At 38.0% G+C, this 17538-nt stretch overlaps 1 non-coding gene across 1 annotated transcript; it reads right to left on the bottom strand.

The window, feature by feature from the left end:
- Positions 1 to 782: 782 nt before the first annotated feature.
- LOC112724415 (small nucleolar RNA R71) lies at positions 783 to 889 on the bottom strand. The gene has a single exon (XR_003163578.1). It is a non-coding gene; the product is annotated as a small nucleolar RNA R71 (small nucleolar RNA).
- Positions 890 to 17538: the final 16649 nt, after the last annotated feature.

Raw genomic sequence — 17538 nt, 5'->3', positions numbered from 1 at the left:
TAATATTTTTCATTAATTTCTGAAATTAAGTTTGGTGTCACCTAGATAATTTCATTTTAATTTCCTTGTCTATTTTCCCTTTTAATTTCAATTTTTTTTGTTTTATTTCAGTTATTATTTTCAAAATTTTTTTGTTTTATTTATTTAGTATTTCTATTTTATTATTTTACACAGGTTACCCCACTGGGAGTTCTCTGCACTCTGACGTAGAGAATCCCATCTTTTCTTGTCTTCTGTTTGTTTATGCACAGGAACAGAGACAAAGAACATCTCTTAGAATTTGATCCTGAACCTGAAAGAACTCTCAGGCGGTGTTTGCAACAAGCAAGACTTTACAAGGCTTCAGAATCCACTATGGATCCTAACAATGCTGTTAATGCCAATGTAGCAAATCCGAATGGGAGTGAGGAACAAAGGAGAGTGCTTGGCTCTTACTCTGCTCCTACTGCAGATCTTTATGGAAAAAGCATTTTGGTGCCTTCTATAGCTGTGAACAACTTTGAGTTGAAGCCACAATTGGTCACCCTGGTGCAACAAAACTGCAAGTATCATGATCTTCCCCATGAAGACCCAAATCAATTTATTTCTAACTTTCTGCAGATTTGTGATACTGTAAAGACAAATGGAGTGAACCGAGAGGTGTATAAACTCATGCTCTTCCCATATGCTCTGAGGGATGGAGCAAAGCTATGGCTAGATTCCCGATCCAAGGAGAGTTTGGATACTTGGGACAAGATTGTTACTGAGTTTCTTACTAAATTTTCCCACCAAAGAAGCTGACTAAGCTTAGGGTGGAGGTTTAGACCTTCAGGCAGAAGGATGGTGAAACTCTTTATGAAGCTTGGGAGAGGTACAAGATACTGACTAGGCAATGCCCTCCGGACATGTTCTCCAAATGGATCCAACTAGATATCTTTTATGAAGGATTGGGTGAAATGTCCAAGATGTGCTTAGATAATTCTGCAGGTGGTTCATTGCACAAGAAAAAGACACCGAAGGAGACTATTGAGCTGATTGAATTGGTTGCTAGTAACCAATATTTATACTCATCTAACAGGAATCCTTTGAACTCAGAGACTTCTCAGAAGAGAGGTGTGTTATAAATGGAAGCTGTTAATGCTATTCTGGCTCATAACAAGCTTATGTCTCACCAAATAAATTTACTTACTCAGCAGATGAGTGGCATGCAAGTCTCAGCTATCAACACCCAAAATCCACCTCAAGAGGTCTTTTATGACATGACAGGTAATTTTGTGCAAAATGATAATTATGGTTATGCTCAATCCTCTTTTGAACAGGTCAATTACATGGGGAGTGCTCCTAGAAACCCCAATAATAATCCTTATTCTCAGAGCTACAATCAGGGGTGGAGAAATCACCCAAATTTAGGTGGACAGAGCAACCTCAGAGGCCACAGAATTTTAATAATAATTCTCAGGGTGATTTTCAATAGAAAAATTTTAATAACCACCAGTTTCAGTCATCTCAGCAAGCAACTTCTCAGTCCCAGCAGAACAATGACTTGGAAGCAATATTGGCAAGTTTCAGATAGGAAACCAGAGCATCCATCAAGAACTTGGAGATTCAGATGGGTCAACTAGCCACAAAAGTTAATGAAATTGATCAGAGGACCACTAATAGCCTTCCTAGTAACACAATTCCAAATCTAAGAGAGGAATACAAGGCTATCACCTTGATAAGTGGACAAGTGGCAAGTACAGAAGCACAAGTTAATGAGGAGCCAGTTGAAAAAGAAGATTGCAAGGTTATTCAATTGAGAAGTGGTAAAGTAGCTGGCTTTGAGACCAAGGTCAATGGAAAGTTAGTTGAAAAAGAAGCTTCAGATGAGAAGAAGGAAGAAGTAGAGCACGTCCCTCCAAAATGTGCGGACAACCCATTCTCAGACTCTCTTGACACTTATCCTACATTGCCAAAGGCTCCAGAGTACAAGGATAAAATGCCATATCCTCAGAGACTTCAAAAGGAGACCAAGGACAAGCACTTTTCAAAGTTCTTGGAAGTCTTCAGAAAATTGCAAATCAATATTCCTTTTGCTGAGGTTTTGGAGCAAATGTCTCTCTATGTCAAATTTATGAAGGAGTTGTTGTCAAAGAAGAAGCCTTTAAAGGGAGATGAGACAGTGGTCCTGACTAAAGAATGCAGTGCCATCATTCAGAATAACTTGCCAAGGAAGATGCCGGATCCAGGGAGCTTCCAAATTTCATGCACCATTGGGAGCACAACCTTTGAGAAAGCATTATGTGATCTGGGAGCAAGCATCAATTTAATGCCCTTGTTTGTGATGAAGAAGTTGCAAATCCAATCTTCTGGATATTCCACAATTGGTACTCTCCAATCTTCTGGGTCTAGCTTTTCTAATGACAACACTTCTCTTTCTCTCAAAGGCATAAATATGTCCTTGATCCTTACCAATTTTTCTAGTGTTGAGGGCTTGATATTATATCTTGAAGCAATTTGAGCTAATTCATTTTCTTCTTGATTTAACTCCCTTGGAACATGCCTTAAAATGACATTGTCAAACTCGCTCAACAACTTTATAGCCACATTGAAATACTTTCTTAAATTTTCACTAACACACCTATACTCAAGTGATACTTGACGGACTACAAGCTGTGAATCTCCAAAAATTTTCACATTTTTAACTCCTCTTTCTAATAATAATTCCAGTCCCATTATTAACGCTTCATACTCTGTCTCATTGTTGGAACATGAATAATTCAATTCAAAGAGGAATTTACTTGGCTCGCCGCTTGGAGAAATAATTAAAATTCCTATACCAACACCACTCTTAGGGCATGAACCATCAAAATATAATTTCCAAGGCACCAAACCAACGAAACCCAGTAAACTCTCATCAATGTCAATATAAGGATGGTCAACCAGGAAATCAGCTTGAACTTGACCCTTAACGGCTCTTGCAGGAACAAAATGTAAAGAAATTCCGTTAAGGCCAACATCCATTTTCCTAGTCTACCATGCAATATTGGGGAAGACAACTGGGGCACGAATTGTGAATCACACGTTTCACAACTCGTACCACTAACCAGCAAGTGCACTGGGTCGTCCAAGTAATACCTTACGTGAGTAAGGGTCGAATCCCACGGAGATTGTTGGTTTGAAGCAAGCTATGGTTATCTTGTAACTCTTAGTCAGGATATAATATCAATAATAATTCTTATTTTTAATTGTAAAAAGTCAAAGGGCATAAAACAAATACTTGTTACTCAATAATGGAGAATATGTTGGGGTTTTGGAGATGCTTTGTCTTCTTTATTTAAGTTTTTCTCTTGTACTCCTCTTCACACACGCAAGGCTCCTTCCATGGCAAGCTGTATGTAAGGTGTCACCGTTGTCAATGGCTACTTCCCGTCCTCTCAGTGAAAATGGTCCAAATGCTCTGTCACAGCACGGCTAATCATCTGTTGGTTCTCGATCATGTCAGAATAGAATCCCTTGATTCTTTTGCGTCTGTCACTATGCCCAACAATCGCGAGTTTGAAGCTTGTCACAGCCATTCAATCCTTGAATCCTACTCGGAATACCACAGACAAGGTTTAGACTTTCCGGATTCTCATGAATGCCGCCATCAATTCTAGCTTATACCACGAAGATTCTGATTAAGAAATCTAAGAGATACTCATTCAATCTGATGTAGAACGGAGGTGGTTGTCAGGCACACGTTCATGGATTGAGGAGGGTGATGAGTGTCACGGATCATCACCTTCTTCATAGTGAAGCGCAAATGAACATCTTAGATAGGAACAAGCGTGTTTGAATGGAAAACAGAGATAATTGCATTAATTCATCAAGACGCTGTAGAGCTCCTCACCCCCAACAATGGAGTTTAGAGACTCATGCCGTCAAAGAGTACAAAGTTCAGATCTAAAAATGTCATGAGGTACAAAATAAATCTCTAAAAGTCGTTTAAATACTAAACTAGTAACCTAGGTTTATAGAAAATGAGTAAACTATGATAGATAGCGCAGAAATCCACTTCTGGGGCCCACTTGGTGTGTGCTGGGGCTGAGATTTAAGCTTCTCACGTTCCTGGGCTGTTTTGGGCGTTCAACGCCAGGTTGTAACCTGTTTCTGGCGTTGAACTCCAACTTGTAACTTGTTTCTGGCACTGGACGCCAAACTGCAACATGGAACTGGCGTTGAACGCCAGTTTACGTCGTCTATCCTTGATCAAAGTATGGACTATTATATTTTGCTGAAAATCCCTGGATGTCTACTTTCCAACGCAATTGAGAGCGCGCCATTTGGAGTTCTGTAGCTCCAAAAAATCCACTTTGAGTGCAGGGAGGTCAGAATCCAACAACATCAGCAGTCCTTTTTCAGCCTGAATCAGATTTTTGCTCAGCTCCCTCAATTTCAGCAAAAAAATACCTGAAATCACAAAAAAACACACAAACTAATAGTAAAGTCCAGAAATGTGATTTTTAATTAAAAACTAATAAAAATATACTAAAAACCAACTAAATCATACTAAAAACTAAGTAAAAACAATGCCAAAAAGCGTATAAATTATCCGCTCATCACAACACCAAACTTAAATTGTTGCTTGTCCCCAAGCAACTAAAAACAAAGTAGGATAAAAAGAAGAGAATATACAATGAATTCCAAAAACATCTATGAAGATCAGTGTTAATTAGATGAGCGGGGCTATTAGCTTTTTGCTTCTGAACAGTTTTGTCATCTCATTTTATCCTTTGAAGTTTAGAATGATTGGCATCTATAGGAACTCGGAATTTAGATAGTGTTATTGATTCTCTTAGTTCAGTATGTTGATTCTTGAATACAGCTACTTTATGAGTCTTGGCCGTGGCCCTAAGCACTCTGTTTTCCAGTATTACCACCGAATACATACATGCCACAGACACATAACTGGGTGAACCTTTTCAGATTATGACTCAGCTTTGCTAAAGTCCCCAATTAGAGGTGTCCAGGGTTCTTAAGCACACTCTGTTTTTTGCTTTGGACCTCGACTTTAACCGCTCAGTCTCAAGTTTTCACTTGACACCTTCACGCCACAAGCACATGGTTAGGGACAGCTTGGTTTAGCCGCTAAGGCTAGGATTTTATTCCTTTAGGCCCTCCTATCCACTGATGCTCAAAGCCTTGGATCCTTTTTATTACCCTTGCCTTTTGGTTTTAAGGGCTATTGGCTTTTTGCTCTTGCCTTTTGGTTTAAAGAGCTTTTGGCTTTTTCTGCTTGCTTTTTCTTTTTCTTGCTCTCTTTTTTTTTTAGTATTGTTTTTTTCTCTGCAAGCTTTATTCTTCACCGCTTTTTCTTGCTTCAAGAATCATTTTTATGATTTTTCAGATTATCAAATAACATTTCTCCTTTTTCATCATTCTTTCAAGAGCCAACAATTTTAACATTCATAAACAACAAATTCAAAAGACATATGCACTGTTCAAGCATTCATTCAGAAAACAAAAAGTATTGCCACCACATCAAAATAATTAAGCTATTTTAAAATTCAAAATTCATGTACTTCTTTTTCTTTTTCAGAAAACAATTTTCATTTAAGAAAGGTGATGGATTCATAGGACATTCATATCTTTAAGACATAGACACTTAGGTACTATTGATCATATAGTAAAGACACAAACATAATTAAACATGAAGCATAGTAAATGAAAAGAAGAAAAATAAGAACAAGGAGATTAAGGAATGAGTCCACCTTAATGAGGGTGGTATCTTCCTCTTCTTGAAGAACCAATAGTGCTCTTGAGCTCCTCTATGTCTCTTCCTTACCTTTGTTGCTCTTTCTTCATAGTTCTTTGATCTGCAGTCAATTGCTCTACCACTGAATTATGGAAAAACAAAAGCAATGCAATGGTGAGGTAGGTGGGGATCCTGTGGGGTCCACAGATCCAGTGGGGTCAAGGATTTAGCATCCCTGCTCCAATTAGGCGTACAAAATGCCCTTACTGTACAATCCTGGCGTTTAACGCCAGACTGCTGCCTGTTTCTGGCGTTAAACGCCCAAATATAGCCTGTTTCTGGCGTTTAACGCCAGACTGATGCTTGTTTCTGGCGTTAAACGCCAAATAGATGCTTGTTTCTGGCGTTTAAACGCCAGAATGATCTTCCTCCAGGGTGTGCTATTTTTCATGCTGTTTTTCATTCTGTTTTTGAATTTCCATTTGTTTTTGTGACTTCACATGATCATCAACCTAAAGAAAACATAAAATAGCCATGAAAAATAAATAGATATAATTAAATAACATTGGGTTGCCTCCCAACAAGCGCTTCTTTAATATCAATAGCTTGACAGTGAGCTCTCATAGAGCCTCACAGATAATCAGAGCAAGGTTGGGACCTCCCAACACCAAACTTAGAGTTTGAATGTGGGGGTTCAACACCAAACTTAGAGTTTGGTTGTGGCCTCCCAACACCAAACTTAGAGTTTGACTGTGGGGGCTTTGGTTGACTCTGCAGTGAGAGAAGCTTTTTATGCTTCCTCTCCATGGTTACAGGAGGAGAACCTTGTGTCTTATAGTTTGTAATGTCTGCAAACCACAGAGCTTCCTGAATATCAAATAATTGCTCATCCGGAAAGGTTTCAGAGATCTCAGTAGGAGGGAGGGATGCTCCTGCTACTGGTTCTATTCGGGACAGGTGATCAGCTACTTGATTCTCTGTCCCTTTTCTGTCTCTTATTTCTATATCAAACTCTTGCAGAAGCAACACCCATCTTATGAGCCTGGGCTTTGAATCCTGCTTTATGAGTAGATATTTAAGAGCAGCATGGTCAGTGTACACAATCACTTTTGATCCTACTAAGTAGGATCTAAACTTGTCAATGGCATAAACCACTGCAAGTAATTCTTTTTCTGTGGTTGTGTAATTTTTCTGGGCATCATTTAAAACACTGCTAGCATAATAAATGACATGCAGAAGCTTGTTATGCCTCTGTCCCAATACTGCACCAATGGTATGGTCACTGGCATCACACATTAGTTCGAATGGTAATGTCCAGTCTGGTGCAGAAATAACTGGTGCTGTGACCAGCTTAGCTTTCAGGGTCTCAAACGCCTGCAGACACTTTATGTCAAACACAAATGGCGTGTCAGCAGCTAGCAGATTGCTTAGAGGTTTTGCAATTTTTGAAAAATCCTTTATAAACCTCCTATAGAATCCTGCATGCCTCAGAAAGCTTCTGATTGCCTTAACATTGGCAGGTGGTGATAATTTTTCAATTACTTCAACTTTAGCTTGATCCACCTCTATTCCCTTGTTTGAAAATTTATGCCCAAGGACAATCCCTTCAGTCACCATAAAGTGACATTTTTTCCAGTTTAAAACTAGGTTGGTCTCTTGGCATCTTTTCAGAACAAGTGCTAAATGGTTAAGGCAGGAGCTGAATGAGTCTCCAAATACTGAAAAGTCATCCATGAAGACTTCCAGAAACATCTCTACCATATCAGAGAAGATAGAGAGCATGCACCTCTGAAAGGTTGCAGGTGCATTACACAGACCAAAAGGCATCCTTCTGTAGGCAAACACTCCAGAAGGACATGTGAATGCTGTTTTCTCTTGGTTCTGAGGATCTACTGCAATTTGGTTGTAACCTGAATAGCCATCCAAAAAGCAGTAATATTCATGACCTGCTAGTCTCTCTAGCATCTGGTCTATAAATGGTAAAGGAAAATGATCCTTCCTGGTGGCTGTATTGAGCCTTCTGTAGTCAATACACATACGCCACCCTGTAACTGTTCTTGTAGGAACCAGTTCATTCTTTTCATTATGAACCACTGTCATTCCTCCCTTCTTAGGGACAATATGGACAGGGCTCACCCAGGGGCTATCAGAAATAGGATAGATAATCCCAGCCTCTAGTAACTTAGTGACCTCTTTCTGCACCACCTCCTTCATGGCGGGATTTAGCCGCCTCTGTCGTTGAACCACTAGCTTAGCATCATCCTCCAATAGGATCTTGTGCATGCATCTGGCTGGGCTAATGCCCTTAAGATCACTTATGGACCACCCAAGAGCTATCTTGTGTGTCCTTAGCACCTGAATTAGTGCTTTCTCTTCCTGTGGCCCTAAAGCAGAGCTTATTATTACAGGAAAAGTGTCACCTTCTCCTAGAAATGCATATTTCAGGGATGGTGGTAGTGGTTTGAGCTCGGGTTTAGGAGGTTTCTCCTCTTCCTGAGGAGTTTTCAGAGGTTCTTTTATTTCCTCTGGTTCCTCCAGATCAGGCTGAACATCTTTAAAAATGTCCTCTAGCTCTGATTCGAGACTCTCAGTCATATGGACCTCTTCCACCAGGGAGTCAATAATATTAACGCCCAGGCAGTCGTCTGATGTGTCTGGATGTTGCATAGCTTGGACAACATTCAACTTAAACTCATCCTCATTGACTCTCAGGGTTATCTCCCCTTTTTGGACGTCAATGAGGGTTCGTCCAGTTGCTAGGAATGGTCTTCCTAGAATGAGAGTTGCACTCTTGTGCTCCTCCATTTCCAGCACTACAAAGTTAGTAGGGAAGGCAAATGGCCCAACCTTGACAATCATGTCCTCAATTATGCCTGATGGGTATTTAATGGAGCCATCAGCAAGTTGAAGACAGATCCAGGTTGGTTTGACCTCTTCAGTCAAGCCAAGCTTTCTGATAGTGGATGCAGGGATTAGGTTGATGCTTGCCCCAAGATCACATAGAGCTGTCTTGGTGCAGTTACCCTCTAATATGCATGGTATCATAAAGCTCCCGGGATCTTTAAGCTTTTCTGGGAAGCTTTTCAGAATGACTGCACTGCATTCTTCAGTGAGGAGAACTCTTTCAGTTTCTCTCCAATCCTTCTTATGACTCAAGATATCTTTCATGAACTTGGCATAAGAGGGTATTTGCTCAAGTGCCTCTGCAAACGAAATCTTTATTTTAAGAGTTCTGAGATAGTCTGCAAAGCGGGCAAACTGCTTATCCTGCTCCTCTTTGCGGAGTTTTTGAGGATAAGGCGTCTTGGCTTTGTATTCCTCAACCTTAGTTGCTGCAGGTTTATTTCCTACAGAGGTAGGTTGAGAAGCCTTCTTGAGGGATTTATTATCAGCACTTGCAGGTGTCTGATCCCTCACTGGCATTTGAAAGCCAAGGTTGGAAGCTGGAGTGGCGTTAGACGCCAACTCCTCATCTGTTCCTGGCGTCTGAACGCCAGAACTGTGCTTCCTTTGGGCGTTCAACGCCAGTTCCTTGCTTGTTTCTGGCGTTGAACGCCAGTCCTGAGCATGGTTTGGGCGTTCAGCGCCAGCCTTCCACCCAATTTCCGGCGTTTTAGCGCCAGAATTATTTTTCCCCGGGCTCTTACTGTCTTCAGATGGAATTTGGGTAATTTGCTCATTTCTTGGCTTCCTGCTGCCTTGAGGTGGGGTATTTAATATTTTCCCACTTCTTAATTGAACTGCTTGGCATTCTTCTGTTATTTGTTTTGACAGCTGCTGCTTTGTTTGCTTTAATTGTTCTTCCATATTTATATTAGCCATCCTTGTCTCTTGTAGTCTCTCCTTGAATTCGGCTAACTGTTTTGTTAGAAAATCCAATTGCTGATTGAATTCAGTAGCTTGTTCAGCAGGACTGAGTTCAGTAGTCACTATTTTAGCCTCTTCTTTCATGGAAGGTTCGCTGCTTAAGTACAGATGCTGATTTCTGGCAACTATATCAATGAGCTCTTGAGCTTCTTCAATTGTCTTCCTCATGTGGATAGATCCACCAGCTGAGTAGTCTAGAGACATCTGAGCTCCTTCTGTAAGCCCATAATAGAAGATGTCTAGCTGAACCCACTCTGAAAATATCTCAGAGGGACATTTTCTTAGCATCTCTCTATATCTCTCCCAGGCATCATAAAGAGGTTCATTATCTCCTTGTTAAAAGCCTTGGATGTCCAGCCTTAGCTGTGTCATCCGTTTTGGAGGAAAGTATTGATTCAGGAATTTCTCTGTCAGCTGTTTCCATGTCTTTATGCTAGCCTTAGATTGGTTATTTAACCACCTCTTGGCTTGGTCTTTTACAGCAAATGAAAATAGTAATAATCTGTAGACATCCTGATCTACTTCTTTATCATGTACTGTGTCAGCAATTTGTAAAAAATGTGTCAGAAACTCTGTAGGTTCTTCTTGTGGAAGACCGGAATACTGGCAATTTTGTTGCACCATGATAATGAGCTGAGGATTCAACTCAAAGCTACTGACTCCAATGGGGGGCATACTGATACTACTCCCATATGAAGCAGTAGAGGGGTTAACATATGACCCCAGAGTCCTTCTGGACTGTTCATTTCCACTTAGATCCATGATGGAGACAGGGAGATGATGTAAAATAGAGAAGAAATATTTTTATTTATTTAATTATTTATTTATTTCGAAAATAAAATAAATTAAAATAAAATAAATAAAAATGGGTGAAGATTTTCGAAAAAATGAGGAGAGAGAAAGTGGTTAGGAAGTTTTGAAAAAGATATGATTTTTTTTTAAAAAAAATTTTAAATTTTGAAATAAATAAATAAAAAAATCTGAATTTTAAAATTGATTTTCGAAAAATTGCTTTAAAATAGAGGGAAAAGATATTTTTTGAATTTAATGAGGAAAGAGAAAAACAATAAAATAACACAAGATCTAAAATTTTTAGATTTAATGCTCCTTGTTTTCGAAAATTTTGGAGGGAAAACACCAAGGAACACCAAACTTAAAAATTTTAAGATCAAGACACAAGAAAAACTCAAGAACGCCTTGAAGACTCACAAGAACAACAAGAACATGAAGAAGGAACACCAAACTTAAAATTTTTAGAAAACCAAACTAAAATTTTCGAAAAATAAAGAAAAATCAACAAGAAAACACCAAACTTAAAGTTTGGTACAAGATTTAATAGAAAAAAATTATTTTTGAAAAAGAAAATTTTGAAAAGGATATAAAAGATTCTGACCCAATTACCAAGAACACAGACTAACGCTCTAGCCAACTGAGTTATGAATGTAACACTTGTTTTGAAAAAGTATTTTTAAATAACTAAGAATGAGAATATATATATATATATATATATATATATATATATATATATATATATATATATATATATATATATTTTTTTTTTTGAAAACTAGTGTTTTGAAAAGGCACAAGAAAAACAAGAAAAATCACAAAACAAGAAAAACTAAAGATCAAACAAGAAAAATAAACAAGAACAACTTGAAGATGGAGAAGAAACAAAGAACACAATTTTCGAAAATTTTTAAAAGACAAAGAAAGGCATGTAATTGACATCAAACTTAGAATATGACACTAAACTCACAGAAAAACTAAAAACTAATAAAGAAAAATAATATTTTTGAAAATTTTTTGCAAGGAATATAAAAGACTCTGACCCAAAAGACAAAATTTTCCTAATCTAAGCAACAAGATAAACCGTCAGTTGTCCAAACTCGAACAATCCCCGGCAACGGCGCCAAAAACTTGGTGCACGAATTGTGAATCACACGTTTCACAACTCGTACCACTAACCAGCAAGTGCACTGGGTCGTCCAAGTAATACCTTACGTGAGTAAGGGTCGAATCCCACGGAGATTGTTGGTTTGAAGCAAGCTATGGTTATCTTGTAACTCTTAGTCAGGATATAATATCAATAATAATTCTTATTTTTAATTGTAAAAAGTCAAAGGGCATAAAACAAATACTTGTTACTCAATAATGGAGAATATGTTGGGGTTTTGGAGATGCTTTGTCTTCTTTATTTCAGTTTTTCTCTTGTACTCCTCTTCACACACGCAAGGCTCCTTCCATGGCAAGCTGTATGTAAGGTGTCACCGTTGTCAATGGCTACTTCCCGTCCTCTCAGTGAAAATGGTCCAAATGCTCTGTCACAGCACGGCTAATCATCTGTTGGTTCTCGATCATGTCAGAATAGAATCCCTTGATTCTTTTGCGTCTGTCACTATGCCCAACAATCGCGAGTTTGAATCTTTTCACAGCCATTCAATCCTTGAATCCTACTCGGAATACCACAGACAAGGTTTAGACTTTCCGGATTCTCATGAATGCCGCCATCAATTCTAGCTTATACCACGAAGATTCTGATTAAGAAATCTAAGAGATACTCATTCAATCTGATGTAGAACGGAGGTGGTTATCAGGCACACGTTCATGGATTGAGGAGGGTGATGAGTGTCACGGATCATCACCTTCTTCATAGTGAAGCGCGAATGAACATCTTAGATAGGAACAAGCGTGTTTGAATGGAAAACAGAGATAATTGCATTAATTCATCAAGACGCTGCAGAGCTCCTCACCCCCAACAATGGAGTTTAGAGACTCATGCCGTCAAAGAGTACAAAGTTTAGATCTAAAAATGTCATGAGGTACAAAATAAATCTCTAAAAGTCGTTTAAATACTAAACTAGTAACCTAGGTTTACAGAAAATGAGTAAACTATGATAGATAGCGTAGAAATCCACTTCTGGGGCCCACTTGGTGTGTGCTGGGGCTGAGATTTAAGCTTCTCACGTGCCTGGGCTGTTTTGGGCGTTCAACGCCAGGTTGTAACCTGTTTCTGGCATTGAACTCTAACTTGTAACTTGTTTCTGGCGCTGGACGCCAGACTGCAACATGGAACTGGCGTTGAACGCCAGTTTACGTCATCTATCCTTGATCAAAGTATGGACTATTATATATTGCTGGAAAGCCCTGGATGTCTACTTTCTAACGCAATTGAGAGCGCACCATTTGGAGTTCTATAGCTCTAGAAAATCCACTTTGCGTGTAGGGAGGTCAGAATCCAACAGCATCAGCAGTTCTTTTTCAGCCTGAATCAGATTTTTGCTCAGCTCCCTCAATTTCAGCCAGAAAATACCTGAAATTACCGAAAAATACACAAACTCATAGTAAAGTCCAGAAATGTGATTTTTAATTAAAAACTAATAAAAATATACTAAAAACCAACTAAATCATACTAAAAACTAAGTAAAAACAATGCCAAAAAGCGTATAAATTATCCGTTCATCAACAACATATATTTAAGAACATCAAACTTAGAAATTACATAAATATTCCTAGGAATTAAATAGTACTTAAGTTTTAAACAAGAAAAATATAAAGCTAAATAAAGTTTCTCAATTGGAGAATAACGGCTCTCAACATCATTTAGCACACGACTTATGTAATAAATCACTCTTTCGTTGCCATTCTCATCTTCTTGAGCCAGCATTCCACCAATTATTACTTCAGAAGCTGACACGTAAAGTTTTAGAGGTGCTTCGTACCTTGGAGGTGTCATAATAGGAGAATTAGTCAAATACTGCTTGATGTTGTCAAAAGCTTCTTGGTGCTCTGTTTTCCATTGGAACTCTTTCTCTTTTTTAGCATTTGATTTGACAACCACATCGTCAACATAAATTTTCATAAAATTTCTAATAAAGTCATGAAAAATTTTATTCATCGCCCTTTGATAAGTTGTACCAGCATTTTTGAGCACAAATGGCATCAAACCCATTCAAAAGTTCCTAAAGCACCTGGACACCTAAATGCAGTTTTTGACACATCTTCTTCAGCTATGTATATTTGATTATAACCTAAATATCCATCCATAAAAATTAACATTTCATGACCAGCAATAGAATCTATCAACATATCAACTATAGGCATTGGATATTCATCTTTTGGTGTTGCAGAATTTAAATCTCTAAAATCAATGCAAACTCTTAATTTTCCATTCTTTTTCATGACAGGAACAATATTAGAAATCCAGTTGACATACCTTACTGTTCTTATAAACTTAGCCTTAAGAAGTTTTTCAATCTCTTCTTTAATCTTCTGCACGACTTCAGGAGCAAATCTCCTTGGTGGCTGCTTGACAGGTTCGACATTGGCTTTTAATGGCAATTGATTTTCTACTAATTCACGACTCAAGCCTGGCATCTCTACATAATCCCATGCAAAATAGTTGCAATATTCCTTCAAAATCTCCACCATTTCTTTTTTGAAATCATCAGTCAATATTTTGCTCACATATGTTAGTCTAGGATAATCACCGTTACCAATATCTACTTCCTCCAAAGAATCCTGCACCTCAACCTTTTTTACAGTGTCAGTGTTATTTTTTTTAAAACCTAAAGGGCCATCATCATGTATACAATCATAAGGTACACTGTCAATGCACCCTTCTCTGTCTGCCATATAAGCTAATAGCCAAGCCAGTTGGCTCGTTAAACTCATCATCTAAGTTTCTCCTGAGGCCGTATCCGTCCCGCCTTAGGGACCACAATAAAACCATGCATATCTATTTTGCACATCTCAATACTTTCAGGATTAAATGCCTTGGTGTCATCCGTCAGTGGCTTGACTCCAGGATTATACATCATGAACTCCACAGGCATCTCATCATAGTAACATGTACTATTATCAGCAGGAACTTCTTCCACTCCTCCATCTTTATTCCAGAAATCAACTTTTGATGTAGAGTGGATGGAATAGCACCCATTCCATGAATCCAATCACGACCCAAAAGCAAGTTAAAACTAGCCTTAGAAGGAACAACAACAAATAGAGTTGGCCTATTGACAGAACCAACCTCAATTGATAGCAGAACCACACCTCTAACAGAAGAAGTCCTTCCATTAAAATCTGTTACCCCAATGCTACTTTTAATTAGATCTTTTTTAGTCTCTCCAAGCCTTCCCATCATTCTTTCAGGAATGAGATTGATAGCAGCTCCCTCGTCGACCAAAATCTTATTGACTATCCTTCCATCAACACGAGCCTTGATATGCAGTGGACGCAAGTGTTCCTTGTCATTTTTAGTAGGCTTCTCAAACAATCCTCCACCACACATATTGTTATCTAGCAATAAGCATTTGCTTCTAGGAAAGACATCATAACAATCATCTTCTAATGACTCTATTTCCCGGACTTGACTATACTCCCCAGGCAGTATTGACACCACAGCTATAGGTTGCTTAACACCAATTATTGCTTCTAAGCTGTCATCAAAACCCGTGTCAAAATTATCAGTAATTAAATCTTCATTCTTTTCTCCCTTGTTTTCAACCATTACCTTCTTTCCAGCAAGATTCTTCTTTATATTTTTATTGCATTTAGGGTGATTAGAAGAATTGCCTGTTTCTGCAGACTTGGCCATGGTTGGCAAAGGAGAAAAATCTACACCGTGTCCCTTGTATGGATCTAAAGGAACATACTCAGGTATATACTCTTTAGCTCGTTAGTTTTATTTTCTTTTTCAGCAATCTTCTTTCTCAACTCCGCCTTTTCCTTCTCTTTAACTTTGTACTTTTCAAATTCTTTTGCAGCTTCCTTGTCAAAAACAGCACTGCACTTTGGGCACTTAGCGATGGTGCTGTCAGATTCTTTAATTATCAACAAAAAATCTAAAAGATCCTCACCAGGACGAGGATAAACTGGCTTCTTGTCTCGCTAAAAATTCTCAGGTCTTTATTTTCATCTTGAGCACTAACCATTGTGGCGTCAATTTCTACCATGTTGACTGACAAATTGAATGGCTCAATATAATTTGAATCAACAGCAAATGGTTCATTGTCTATCTTCATAGTAGTTTTATCCTCAAACTTCAACCTTCCTTCTTCAATGGCTTTTTTTTTTTATCAAATCCCTAAAATGGATGCAATTATTAGTGCTGTGTGAAAATACCTTATGAAACTTACAAAATTTCTTATTCTTTATTTCATCAGCTGAAGGCATCTTTTTTCCTTCTGGTAAAATAAGCTGCTTATCTTTTAATAAAACCTCAAATATTTGATCTGCCTTGGAAATATCAAAAGAATAAGTCTTATTTTTAATTTTGGAATGAAAAAACTTTTTCTTTTCCTTTAACAGGCTTTAAAGATTTGCATACATAAGGAGGACCTCCACGTAATTCAGCAATATGAACTTCCTTCTCATCTGAATCACTACTATCAAAAAACCAATCAACATATGCAACCTTTTTAGAACCTTTTTAAAAATTTTCTTTTTCTTTCTTAATTTTCTCTATCTGTCTTACTCTCTCAGCTAATTGGAAAAGATCTAAAGTATGTTGATTAACAAGTTTCTTCCTAACTCCAAATTTTAACCCATTAGTAGCCATTTTTACAACTTCAAATTCTGAAATCGGAGTAAAACATTTATTTCTCATGTTTCTAAACTGTGCCAAATAAGTGTCAATAGATTCTCCCTCTGCACATCTGATAGAGAATAAATTCGTAAGACTAACTTTCAATTCACCTTGAAAAAACTGATCATGAAAATTTATTTCAAACTGCGCTCAAGAATGAACAGAATTTTGTAAGAACAACAACTAATCAACCGATTAATTAAGTAATTAATTTCCCAAGTTAGATTCCAAAAATTTAGAGTGAGAATTAGAGGATTTAAAGGTGATTTTTGGACTCAGTGGGTTTTTCTGAGTCAGAAAATGTGCTTTCTGTGAAAAACCGCAAAAAAACCGCGAACCTGCAGTTGAACCAGTTGAACCAGTTCAAGTCTACCTAGTACCGCACGAGAAAAAGAGAAAACCATCAAAAACCTTAGAAAAATATTAGAAATAGAAAATTGGGCGTTAATTTTAAAGGTTTGGCCCGAAGTTGGGCCAAACGGGCTAAAACCGCTAACGGGTTGGACCGGGCCCAAGTTGGGCCCAAGCCCAACATATAAAAGGTTCATTAATGAACCCATTTCCAGTACACACACACATAAACACCACACACCATGCTGAAATAGAAAGGGGAGAAGAGGAAGAAGAAGAAGATGATACTATTCACTTCAATATTCTTTTTGCGATATCTTGAGCTACAGAGCTCTGATCGCCGCACCGTTTGTGGATACGCGTTCCTTGTGAAGAGCTCTACAAAATCATATAAGAAACTGGAGAGATAAACACAAAATCCTTTCTATCTTCTCTCCAAAATTTCGGTTCTTAAGATTTGTGATTAAGTGAGTTTTTGTGATTTTGGATGTTTAGGTTTGCTCTAATCCTTGCTTAGCCTTGGATTTTTGCTATCAAATCTATTGGAAAAGGTAAGAGCCATTAAACCCTTGTGAAATTTCAAGTTTGATAAACCCTAGGTTGAATTATGGTGAATTATGTGTGTTATAGCTTGAAGTGGTGAGTAATTGAACTTGTTGGAGCTTATTGGTGATTGTTGGTGGCTTGGATTGTGATGGAAAAGCGTAGCTTGTACTCAACTTTGGTTTAAAGGCATATTGAGAATCAGCCAAGGTATGGTTTCGATTTTTTCTATGTAGTATATAATATTCATGGACACATAGGCTAGTGACCCATAGGATAGGTTTGAATTATAATGGTTGATGAATTGTTTGAATGTTGATGTATGATGATTTATGGTGGGGTGATGATTATTGAGACTAATTATGATGATTGATAATGTTAAGATATATGTGAAATTGATGTTAATGATATGGTTATGTGGTTTGAAAAGTTGAATGGGGATTCATTGTAGTATTGCATGATTGGTATTGATGGTTGGAGAATGGTGAAATGTGAT

This window comes from Arachis hypogaea, chromosome 11 (assembly GCF_003086295.3).
Source record: "Arachis hypogaea cultivar Tifrunner chromosome 11, arahy.Tifrunner.gnm2.J5K5, whole genome shotgun sequence".
Lineage (NCBI taxonomy): Eukaryota > Viridiplantae > Streptophyta > Magnoliopsida > Fabales > Fabaceae > Arachis > Arachis hypogaea.
The sequence above is the reverse complement of the archived record's forward strand: the minus strand, read 5'-3'. Positions and strand labels throughout refer to the sequence as shown.